The sequence below is a fragment of the Protopterus annectens genome, chromosome 1.part1 (assembly GCF_019279795.1).
Source record: "Protopterus annectens isolate FY-2018-M chromosome 1.part1, PAN1.0, whole genome shotgun sequence".
Classification (NCBI taxonomy): domain Eukaryota; kingdom Metazoa; phylum Chordata; order Ceratodontiformes; family Protopteridae; genus Protopterus; species Protopterus annectens.
Window position 1 is genome coordinate 338,820,341 of NC_056726.1, and position 12,997 is coordinate 338,833,337.

Consider the following 12,997-nt stretch of genomic DNA (forward strand, 5'->3'; position numbering starts at 1 on the left):
TATGCTTTGAAGAGCATCTGAAAGCTGTCCATAATAAGCCTATGGCCTGACTGAAAATGTATTAAGACTTATCTCATGCAGGGGTGCTAAGGTAATAATCCCATTGTATAGATCTGCCATAACACCATTGAATGAACACTGTGCTCAATTTTGTACTGAAAATCAGATGCAAATAAAAAAAATGGAAAAGTTACAAAGATTTTTTTACAAGACAGATTACAGTTTTGAAGTATTTCACTTACAGTCAAAGGCCAAAATCTTTGGATTTGTTTTTGTTTGGTTATATGTTGTTAAACAGGGCCTAAACAATAACTAAACAGTACAACAGTGAGGAATTAGCTGCTATACTGGGAGTGAAGTTCATTCAACATCACATAGAAACAAGGAATAGTTCCCAGTTGACAGCATTTTCCCTATTAAGGCCTATGCTGTGTATCTTATACTTTTCACACAGGGCTGTCAGAAATAGAAAGTTTGGCCATATTCAAGAAGATAACAGATAAATATTTTAATGAGAAAGTGAAGAGTTTGCATTTTATTAGTTTCAAACTCTTGAAAAGCTAATAGTATTTGCTATGAGTTTGTTTTTAACAATATTTCAACATTATAATATCACAATGAAACTAATGCTGTGTTGAAAAAGACACAGTATTAATAATATATTATTTCATTCTAAGTCATTGTGTAGCTGACTAACTAAAAAATGCAAGGCTCAATTATAAAATCATCACAAAATAGCAAACAGTTTTATCTCCTTATTCTTGGCACAGCTAATTAGTTGAACAAAGATCAGTCACACGACTAGCAAGTTAAGCAAAGAAACGGATATGGACTATAAAAATATCAACAAAACAGTGAAAAAAAATTAATCAACTGCAATCTTCCATTACCTGGTGCAATTGGATAATTAAAAAAGGGGGTGACAACTTGAGCACCAATTAGAAATCATTCCCCTTGACATATGAAGTCAAGTCATACCACAATAACACAGTGCTGCTTTCCACTGCATTATGTTGCTAATCTACCGCACTGCTACTTCCAAATACTCTGTGGGAATAATTTAACAAAACTGATTTTTCACAAATAGCATTTTAAGCAGCATATTACCATCACTGAGGAAGATGTCACAATATGAGTAAAATATGATTGATTTCGACAACTGGTTGTCTTTCAAGTGTCATTATAAGGGGATCCAATATTTGTCAGCTTGGTAGGACCTGATTAACAAACCACTTTACTTTGCCATGAATGGTCTGCACCTCTCCTGTCTCTGCTTTTGAATACTGGCTACAAATTCATCTACCCCATAGTGCCTTTTTTAGGCAATGCAAAATTGACAAACCTACCAACATACAAAAATCAGCTCAACTAAACCTCAAGTTTTACTGCTCAATGCCAGGAGCCTAAATAAAAAAAAAAATACACTCCCTCCAAGCCCTCCTCACACTCGCGAATGTAGACTTCTGTGCAGTTACAGAGCCATGGTTTAAAGAGGCAGAGATTACCCCAGTAGTGCAAGGTTTCAGTACCTTCCACACTTTTAGACCAGTAGCTGCTCAGACAAGGACTAAAGATGGAGGTGCCTAAATATACATACAGGATGGTCAAACCGGATGACATGCTGGACTTTCTCCATTTGCAGACCAGCACAGACAAAATTATGCATCACATCCTAGCTGGCTATAGGTCACTCTCCATGTCCCAAGAAGCCCACAAAGCATACTTGGACTACTGGTGACAATTACCATCCAACCTAACACCCTAAACTGGGAATACTCTACACAAACTCAAAAATACAGGTACAGAGATACCTGGACTTCCTAAATACAAACATCCTTGACCAAAGAGTGAATACGCCCACTAGATGCTCCAACATACTGGACACTGTGCTTACAAATATGAGAAAAATGCTGCCCCCCACACCCACAATACCTCATACTCCCTGGTAAAGTTCAACAATAAAGTTATTTCCTTTGAAATCAAAATCAACTCCATAATCTCATTAAAACCAGTAACAGTGAGGAACTACTAAAAGAAAATTACCTTTTATTAAGTGATTGTTTGTCAAAATGTATTGCTCCGCCAAACCTAGACAACACAGCAGCTTATGCTGAATTGCTCTCAGAAACTCTGTACAACCATATCAATGGCTGCAGACAGGCTGCTGTACCTACCAGAAGTAAGCCCAGGACTAGACCATGAGTCAAACAGTCCTGGTGGTAGCCCAAATTAAAAACAGGACATATAACAAAAGGAAAACAATTATGGCAAAAAACAGGAAGGGTAATTTACATATAGAAACTCTCTTATCAAAGTAAATAGGCAACTAAGAGGGTTAATTAGGTAAAGCAAAGCCAAGCTGAGGTTAAGAATTCCCTCCCAGGTGAAAGATAACCATAAGGTCTTCTACAGCTATGTCAGAAACCTCAAGGGCAGTACACAGTAATGTGCTGAACTGGTGGTTAATGGTGTCACATTCACTAAGCCTGGTAATAGCAGACAAATTCAATTCCATCTCCCCCCACCCCAAACTATCTCCTCAAAAGCACCCTCAAACATAACTCCTCCAAGTATAAGTAGGGAGCATGTACTGGCTGCACTCACTAAAGCCAAGAACACGGCCTCAATGGGCACTGATAACATCCCAGGATGCTTCCAAAATAGTCTAAAATATGACTTATCAGGACCTCTGGAGTCATTATTTAAGTATAGTCATAAACAAGGCTTTTATGCCACATGACTGGAGGAGTCCACAAATCATTTCCCTTCATATTGGAGGATTTTCATCAGATCTTGGAAACTACAGACCCATTAGCCTGACTAGTTTTATTTGCAAAGGCACGAGAAGAATTATTATGGAAATTATCAACAAGGACAAAGGAGAACTACAGATACTGGATCTGTCCCAGTTTGGTTTTGTCAAAGAAAGGTCATGCTTACTGAATCTGGTGAACTTCCTTGAAAATACCACTAAAGTAATGGATGTGGGGAAATAATGCATACCTAGGTCTGGATAAAGCATTTGATACAATACCTGACTCTAGCAATGACAAATTATGGAACTAGGTATAAGTTCCTTTATAATATGTTGGATAGCTAACTGACTGATAGGACCCAGCAGGTTAAGGTCACCTCCACTGTAGTTCTTCTCAATACACACACACACACACACACACACACACACACACACACACACACACACACACACACACACACACACACACACACACACACACACACAACTATGGGCAATTTAGAATGTTCAATCCACCTACTGCAGGGGTTTGGAGGAATGTTGGAGGAAACTGGAGCAAAAGAAACCCATGCGAACACAGGGAGGACATGCAGACTCCACCCAAAAGGCACCCTAGCTGGGAATCAAACCCAGGAACCTCTTGTTGGGAAGCAACAACACAAACCTCTGTGCCACTGTGTTGCCCTAAGGTTATTCATCTATTACCTGCCTTTTTATTCCTTTCTGGACAAAATTTTCATTAGCAGTGGCTTTACCCGTTAAGGATGAATAATAATGAACATTGGACGATGCATGCCACATTCATACCTAAACAACATAGCCAGGCTCTTTCTTTAATCTTTTTACTACTCTTTTGTGCTTTAGAATATCATATCAATGCTTATTTTAATCTGATCCTTGCTGGGTGCTCATTGACTCAATTTTCTGCAGAGATCTTACATTAAAACTATAATACATTTTTTCTGTGATTACAATTATCATTTGCTCATTTGAATACAATACATTACTGTATTATCCATGTTAACTCTTTATCCATTCTTTTTCACAGAAATGAAGGTAAATGAATAGGATAAACTTCAAAGAAATACTACAATGGTTTTAATTTTGAGGAGGAATATTAATATTTAAGCAACTCCCAAAAGCAAGGATATAAAGTTGTTTTTCAAACATGCCAAACTTCTCTTCTCCAGCATTGGTGATACCAAACAAAAGGAAATTATAGTACTTTTGCTGGTGGTTATGGAGGTATGCCTTGTAGACTTCGGGGTTCTGTCATAGATTGGCCTACCACTTCATCATCACCACTCACTCAAGCTAGGCCTACCACATAATCACATAATTCAAACCTCGCCTTATTGCTGCCTTCCTTTGACCTGTGCAAGGCAGTGTTTCAACATAGCACAGATAACTGCACTATAACAGAAGGAATCTATGGTGGTACCTTCTTTGAACCAAGTGAATTTATATACAGAAAACGGAGGCACAAACTTGTACAAGGAGCCTGCAAAGGATCAAGAGAGTAAAATGAAAAGAAAAAATAACTCATTTTTTTTCTGATTTTCTAACTGAAGAGATGTTTTTTTATTGCCTGTCTGTTTTATGTGATGTACATGTAAATGTGCTCTCTAACATTTACATAAACAATTCTTCCTTTATGGGAGCATTTTTAGCTGGTCTACAAGGAATCCAACCATTCACTACAAAAATAAATATATATATATATATATATATATATATATATATATATGTAGAGAGAGAGAGAAAAGAGGAACAAAACTCCCGAATACAAAATCCCCAGTAATTTAGTCTTAAATAGGGATGTTTTGAAATGAAATAGTCAATATCCAAAAAGGCTGAAGGAATGTCTGTGTTTGCTTTGGTGAAACAGGATTTCTATAATTCAGTCTATGTTATTTAATCAACCGTTTCGAATGTCAAATACTGGAAGCTCGAATGGGGAAGTTAGAAAAATAGAAATGTCGAAGCCACGGAAATTTGAATTCTTTCCCAGGGAAAGAATTTGGTTGGCTGTTTCCCTGGCTTCAACATTTTCTCTAATATGGTGTGAAAGTTACAGATTGGGTTAAGGTAAGTGTGCGAGTGTGATGGACGTTGGGTTTAGGGTGTGGGTAACTGTATAAAAGTGATGGACTTTAGGGTTAGTGCACGGGTAAGGTAAATGTGCGATAGTGACGGACTTCAGGGTTAGGGTTTGGGTTAAGGTTAGTGTATAGAGATAGTTGTGTACGTAAGGTGTATTGTAGGTTTACTAGGTTTTTGGTGTGCCTGTGTTGTGTGTGTTTTTCGCAACAGCAAATTTTTTTCCCTGGGAAAAAATTCGCTGTTCTGAGGTTTGATGTCATATTTCGAACTTCCAAGTTCGAACATATGGTGTTCGAAATTTTGGAATATCGATTATATGACATAGACCCGTATAATTCTTACAAAGCAGATTCACATTTGCCATTTAATTTGGTTTACTAGGTAAATATGGTAAATTGTATACACATGTAGTACCTTAGCAGTTAAAACAATTGTTAAACTAATTATCATGTGGCTTCATATCAAGAAATCCAGTTTTGAGTAGTTTAAGGAAAGTTTCTATTCTTTTCCTAAAGATAATGTCAGTAATGCAATAGAAAAGTTACTAGATACACTGGATAAAATAGGAGTGCATGCATTAATACATATAATCTCCAAAAAAACAGCTACTATGTCAGTTGAAATTTTAAGAAAACTAGCTTGATTATAACAACAGGTGTGACTTGCAGCCATTCACCTACAACATACTTGAAAGCTGAATGTGAAGGAAACCTGAATTACTTGATTCTTGCATCAAAGCCGAATGCATTACCTAGTTTTGTCATATTTAAGGAACCTGTTTTTTTTTCTTCAGAACTTCAGCTATTTTTAGAATCAAGTTGTAAACACATTAATCCACAAATACAAAGACCACTACTTAGGCTCTGTTCAAATCACAGATGTGCAGCTACTTGAAAGCTATTTATCTTATACACTAATGCTGGTTAACTTGGTAATACTTTGAAAGCCTCAAGTAGTAAAACATCCAAAATGAATGTATATAGAAAATCTAAGGCTTTACAAGCAGCAACACAGCCATGTCTGTTGACATTCAACTGGCATTTCACCCCGAGGCACATTACTGTGAATTTTGTTGCACTGAATCTGAACAGCACATTCTTAAACATACCTCTAACTTTTTAATTCCCCTCACAACCTTCCCACTCTGCCTTCTAAATTACCCAGATGTCAGTGCTTTTAAGGGTTCCCTTACATATAATTTATAAAACAATAAAGAGATAAATGAAATAAAGGGAATTGCTCCAATGTGCTAAACAAAGAGACCGCACTAAGCAGGGTCGTCTTCTGTAAAGTTGCATTGTTATGAAATATGCTTTAATTATTTTATTTTATTTTATTTAAATTTGTTGACCAGGAGTGTCCGACTGGACGTAGGTCCATTTTCAGCGGAGGCCCGGGGAGAAAAGCTCCACAGTTAAAATAAACAGACAGTGTTTACATTGGATTACATAGTGATTAACAATTTACATAGCAATTACTTACAACATATTTACAGATGAAGAACATAGTACATCAGTAGACAACTAGAATCTTTATCTGTGAAGTGCATACCAGACATTAATAAATGTTACAAGAAGAAGAAGTTTGTGCTGTATAATAAGTACTAGCTTATGAGCATCTGAGCTTGCTATAATCAAGGTAGTTAGTGGAGTGGAAAGAAAGGTAGTGGTTGGATGGGGTGGATGATATTAGAGTGGGAGTTGCAAGGGCATAGCCAGCATGTTTTTAGTTGCGCTTTTAGTAAAGTTTTGAAGTGGGTGCATGATGGTATGGAGGTAATTGAGGGTGGGAGTGAGTTCCATAATTTGGCTATGGCGCAAGAAAATAGTGCTTCACCAGCAGAGTTATTGGCTTTAGTGATCTGCAAGTGATTTTTGCTACCGGATCTTAGTGGTCTGGTGGTGCGATAGGGTTGGAGTAGATTCTGGAGGGATGGGACATTTAGTGGATGGTTTACTAGTTTGTGGGCGAGTGAGAGTTGATACCACTGAAGGAGGTGAGGGAGTTCAAGCCAGCCCAGTTCAGCAAGTGAGAAACAGTGGCGACTACGGTAGGATGCCCCTGTGGCGAATTTGGTGATTTTGTTGTAGCAGGTCTCTAGCTTTTAGATAAATATTAGCTTTTAGATTTAATACCCAGCCAGGACATTTTACCTGAGCTACCACCTTTGTATCCAGTAGATGGTTGACCGATCTTCCATACCACACAGTTCTTCTTACAAAAAAAATAGAGACAGTTAATTTTATTCTTTCATATACATGAGATCTTTTAAGACTAAACAAAGCATCTGGTATCTTGGCTAACATTAGTTTTCAGGGAAGTCAACTAGTTCAGCAAGAATATAAATACCTAAATCAATGGTAGGGTAACGTGAAGGCTCTGATACCAGAAGTGCAGACTGTGAGTGGAGGCATTCGGCACTGTATAGGAGATGCTGATTGGTCTGTACAAGTCACAGGAGCAATTAGTGTTGTTAGATGGCTTGGAATACATACAGCTGAGACTTAGATCATGCCTTATTAAATGATTTGCTTGTAAAGTGTATGGGTGTTAGGAACTACTTAAAGTGTTTTGGACAGAGACAGCTCTATTCATAAGCTCTTTGACCTGTGCATTTTATTATTTTTTTGTATTCAGCTGTGGATGAAGGGGAGGTCACCAACTGGAGGATTTTGCAGGATGCCAACTGACCTAGCTACTGTGTTTAAACATTTTGAGAAGCTGAATAATTATAATTTACCAGTCAAATGGGAGGGTGAACACTTGAAAAAAACCTATATTCTTCCCACGTTATATGTATTAATACTGCATCTTGCAGCATGCTCAAATATGCCTTTTTATGAGCAACTTTTAATCTTTAACCTTGAAGGAAAATCCAAAACTTGGCGAAGACCTACAATCTTTAACCCACTTCATTGGCCCACTAGATAAGAAACATTTTCCCCCTTATGCTATCTATAAGATCATCTAATATACTGAGATGTAACATATGGGTTGGGAATGGGAACAAAGCATCTCATAAACTACTGCGCTGGAGTTACAGGCATACTGTACTAGTAGAGTGAACCGCTTCACATTTAAGACTGCGTTATTGCTTTAGATACTAAGAGGACAGGTAGAATAATTCCTACATTGGAAAGTAAATTCTTTGGGATTATCCACTACAGATGTTAATGTATCACTAGCCAGATAATGGCATATAGACTGTCTACTTCTGAAATGCACGCTCAGTCATTCTGGCATGACTTTCTTGACATATTTATCCAAACCCAAAAAAGACCAATAGTAATGAACTTTACTCTAGTCACAAATTATGCAAGACAGTTTCTGCTCAAACTATCTTTCCACATTCAAATTACAGTAGGTGAAAATGTCCACCTGATTTTCATATTTATGACTGCATTTATTATCTAAATGAAGAAATGAAATGCAAATTCTTAATCAGCTGCTGCAGCCATGGAGATCTTCAACATATTAAATGACAACTATTTTTATGAGAATGAACGAATACCACTTCAGAAATAATACTACAAATAAAGAAACACCCCCTTCTTCTCACAGTATTAACTGACACTATGTGTAGAAGATGAACTTAATTAAACTAAGGAATATTTTACAAGCTACATTAATCCACTAGTCAACATTTCTTTTAGAAACGTGCAGTCAGTTTGAATTTTAGTACAGTATCATATCAGATGATCATCTTGTGAAACTGTATGCTTTTAGTGATCCTCTGAAGTTAAAAGCAGCCTGAACCTGACAAAAGATATGAAGCACCATGAAGTCTAGGGCAGGGTAAGGGTGGCAACTGCCCCGGGTACAAGGTGCTGGTGGAATGATCAGCTGATCCGGATTGCTTTTTATTACACAACAGCTTTTAAAAGCCAGTATTACATTTGCAGTCAGACTTGAGTGCTGTAGTGCTCCCTATGAGGTCCAAACTATAGCAAGCAGTTTGCTACAGTTGACAAAAAATGCAACTGTGCAGGGAACAAAGTGCAGTTTGCCAGAAATTTAAAAATATTTGTTTGTTTAAGTGAAACCTGAGTGTTGTAACACTCCAAGTATAAAGTGAAGCAACTGCTTTCTACATTTGTAGTAAATAGTTTGCTACAATTTAAAAAAAATAACTATTTTGTTTTAAACTAAAATCTGAGCACTGTAGTGCTCCATGCAGGGTACAAACTGTAGCAACAGCTAGCAAGCAATCTGTTAATGTTCAAAAGAAATACATATTACAGTACAATGAGAGCAATGAGAGTTGGGGCACTCAGACTGGGTACTGTCTGCAGGAAGCCGCTGAGGAGGTGGGGCACTAGTTAGTGATACTTGCACGGGGCACTGGTTCAGACAGCAACACTTCTGCTTAATTGGTTCAACTATAGCTGACATTTACTACATTCAATTACTACAGAGTTAAATGCTTTCCTAATGTAGCCTGCATAAACACTCAGTGATTGAAAACTGCTTGACTTTCTTCAGGTTATAGGAATTACCAGCAACACTTGGAAGATTCTGTTTTCTGTCTTACTACTGCTATGGGTGTGCTACCTTTTCAGCTTAAATCCAACTCCACCCAAATGTCAAGTTTTTCTCATCACAAACCACTTTTACTTCCCCTTAATCCAACCCCAAGAATGACACACACACACACACACACACAAAGAAAACACAATTTCATTAGCACTCCCATTGATTTCTGCCTGAAGCTATTTCTGTAGCGACCAATCTGAGTTTTTGTCACAGTTTGAATTATTTGTCAGAGCATCTGCAACATTAAAGTGGTAACTAAACCTTGGATTTTATAACTACAAAGTCATTACACAGTTTAATAATAAGATTATTACACAGGCTAATACTAAGAATATTACATAGGTTAATAATAAGATTATTACATAGGTTAATAATAAGATTTACACTTAGATACTGCCTGCAGGGAGTCTTTTCATGGTATGAATTATCAGTCATACATGGCCAGTCTCACAAAACAGATAATAAAATGTAGCTTAAGAGTTGCAGTGGTAGTTCAGAGTAACAATAAAGCAGTAAATAAACTACACTTCTACGCCTGACATTTAAATGTAGCCAAAAATACTTTGTAAGAGATGTCCAAAAGGATGTTCTTGTCAAGGTACTGTAAAACGTAGGAAATCATTATTTTTTTCTGTTTCTGTGTATAGCTTGTCCTTTAAGCACAGGGCTACTGAACAGGAAAAGACACCAAAGATAACCATTTCTTGTTTTTCCTATTTGTGATAAAAATCCTCACTGCCAAACCAGTATTTACAGCCACTGAGACTTCTGGGATTTACTAATATTCTATGTAGTAAATATTATTTGTACCTACTAGCCTACCCAATGAAAAAGAATATGCTTAGGACAGCCAAGTTCTCAGTCAGTTCACTGATAATGGGAGTGTGAACAGTGTTCTGATTTCTATTGATGCCCCCTTTCTTTCTTTCCCTTATTTTCTCCTGAATTGTAATAAATACATACATATATGCAGTTGTTATTGATTTGTGCACTCAGAGAGAAAATGCTTCAGGACAAATCAGGCCTCAGTGTCACAACAAGTTTGGATTGTAGTAGGGGTGATTCGAGGGCCCACCTGGAGCCTTGAGTATAGTACCAGTTATACATTGCCACAAGGTGTTTTGGTTTTTAAGCTCTTTATCTTTTTCTTTAAGCACTTTTCTTCTTGACCTGACACATATCATGCATTCAACAGAAGGTCATAGGGTGCATATTGCACATGTGTGCCTCTTTGGAAGTTTGTGGGTCAAGCAGTGCTCTTGGGATAAGGTAGAATGTTTTTTTTTTGAATATGTGGAAGGCAGATTGAATTTGGAGGGGACATGAATATGCCGAATGGGTGGTCAGTGAAGGAAAAAGTGGTGTGTTCTGGTTATACAGTAGTAAAACCAAGGCTATACTACTGCAATGTACCAGCAATATTAAGTTTACACAGCAAGGAACACATTTATGTAACAGAAAGGGTACTTTTCCATTTTCTATTTCAGGCAACTGCTTAGGAAAGTACAGCTACAGAAACTGTCCGTATATTTAAGCCTTCTTTACTGCATAAAGACAATCACATTCAAGGTATATATATGAAAAAATTTCAACAAATTAAAAAAAAATGTCTGAACAGTACCTGCCAAATTACCACAGCAACATAAAATATGAACAAAAGTGGCAATGGGATTATACATGTGCATACAAAATGTCAAAGGCCAAATCTCTTCATTTATAAGATCGGATTGTGTCACTCCTAGAAATGATCCAACTACATCAAACCCTAGAAGTACCTCTGTTTTATATCCACTCCCAATCACCCATTTATGACATTTTTATCCATGATATTTGCACCTTTCTTGTGCTCCACAGCATAACACCACTATTTCTGACTGCATATAAACATTCTCCCATGGATATAATGCTAGGTCTGTCACGTAAATACTGCTTTGTGAATCAGTTATGACAGACATTTTTTGGGGGTACTCCAGTCTACTTCTACATCTCAAAGTTAATCTGTAGGTAAATTATCTTTCTTCCAAAAAGTGCATAGCTGTGCCTGCCATGTGTGAATGTGAATGTGTGTGTGTGATAGCCTAATATCCAGTCTGGGATCAGTTTCATGCTTACCACATGGTGTGTGCCAAAAATGGCCATCAGAAAATGAATGAAAAATCTGTTATTGAGAAATTCATTTTGGTATTAAAAGCTGTGTATATATAATTTAGTATTTGTGTGTGTTTGTGAGTACGTGTATGTATGTGTGCACACACGTGCATGTATTAGAATGAGAGAGAGAGAGAGGGAGAGACAGTTTGTGTGATTATTTCCTGCAAAACAGCAGCTATATATATTTTTGGGTGATACTAAGTAGGAAAATTGACTTCAATATGTAAGTGCACTAAGCTGCTTTTCCGAAGAACATGTTATTATAGTTTGTAAAATAAAATGTTGGACTATTGAGTGGGAGGTTGGTATAATGATTAAGATGTTTACCTTTGTGTTTACCTTACAGATATCTTACAGACATAAAGTACAGGGTTTGAATCTCACATGCGGTAACTGGATAGTCTTAACATACCCCACAATGGCAGTTAGCCTAGTACTAATCTATGAACCTATACTGCTCAAGCATTGTAAAACATCAGCATAGCTGCTTCTTAAAAGGCATTTAGAAATGAAAGTAACAAAAATGACCAAGAATAGCTGTTTGTGTTCACACCAATGGCACAGTTAAAGAAAACAGATCTACTGTAAAACATGCATGAAAATTTCAAAGACTTGAGGTTACAAGGTTGAAGTTGGGATTGCAATCTGATGATTTTCAATAGTCTGGTATTCAAGTCCAACCTATCATATCTATTTTCATATAAGGTCTGTCGGCCTGCATTTCTCAAACATTTCTCGAAAGCAAAGACATGTCAGCGCAGTGGTACAGAGGTTAGTGTTGTCATCTCACAGTAAGAGGTTCTCCAGTTTGAGTCTCGGCTGGTTTGCTTTCTGTGTGGAGTCTGTATGTCCTCTATGCATTTCAGCAGGTTTCCTCCCACATTCCAAAGACATGAGTCTGGAACATTTCTCCCTGGGCCTCCTCTAAAAATGGACTCTGTCCCAGTCAGACTTTCCTGGTAAACAAATGTTAAATAAAGAAGACATTATACTCTGTAATTCTTGTGCATGTAATTAAAAAGCTTATATGACAGAGAAGGGGTAATATTCTCCAGCACTATTTAGTTTCACAAAGTGTTGTCAGGATATCTAGCAGCGCACATGAAACAGTGTTGTAAGGAACCATGGGTACAATTCCTTCTAAGGTACTTCACTTTGCTCAAGTATCAAAACGTTTCATAACTAATCATTTAATCCTTTATGATTAATGTAGACTGCCTTTGTTTTTTATTGCATACAATCACATTGCCATATTAAAGAAAAACCTGAAAGTATATGCAGCGTGCTGTTTTTCCTAAAAATCAGTTTATGTATGATGACTTGAAAACATTGAGTATTATTCGTTCCTGAATCGTTCTTTCAGTGTCATACCAGGATGCTGTTTTCAGTGGCGATGAGAAAAAGAAATCATGAGGACTGCAAGGAATGGGATGGACTTCTAAAATAAAAAAAAAA

The 12,997-nt window shown here is 37.1% G+C and overlaps 1 protein-coding gene across 3 annotated transcripts in view; it reads right to left on the reverse strand.

Annotated features, from left to right (window-relative positions):
• RAB27B (RAB27B, member RAS oncogene family) overlaps nucleotides 1-12,997 on the reverse strand; it is a 2,233,495-nt gene that overhangs the window by 423,551 nt on the left and 1,796,947 nt on the right. The window lies entirely within an intron of this gene.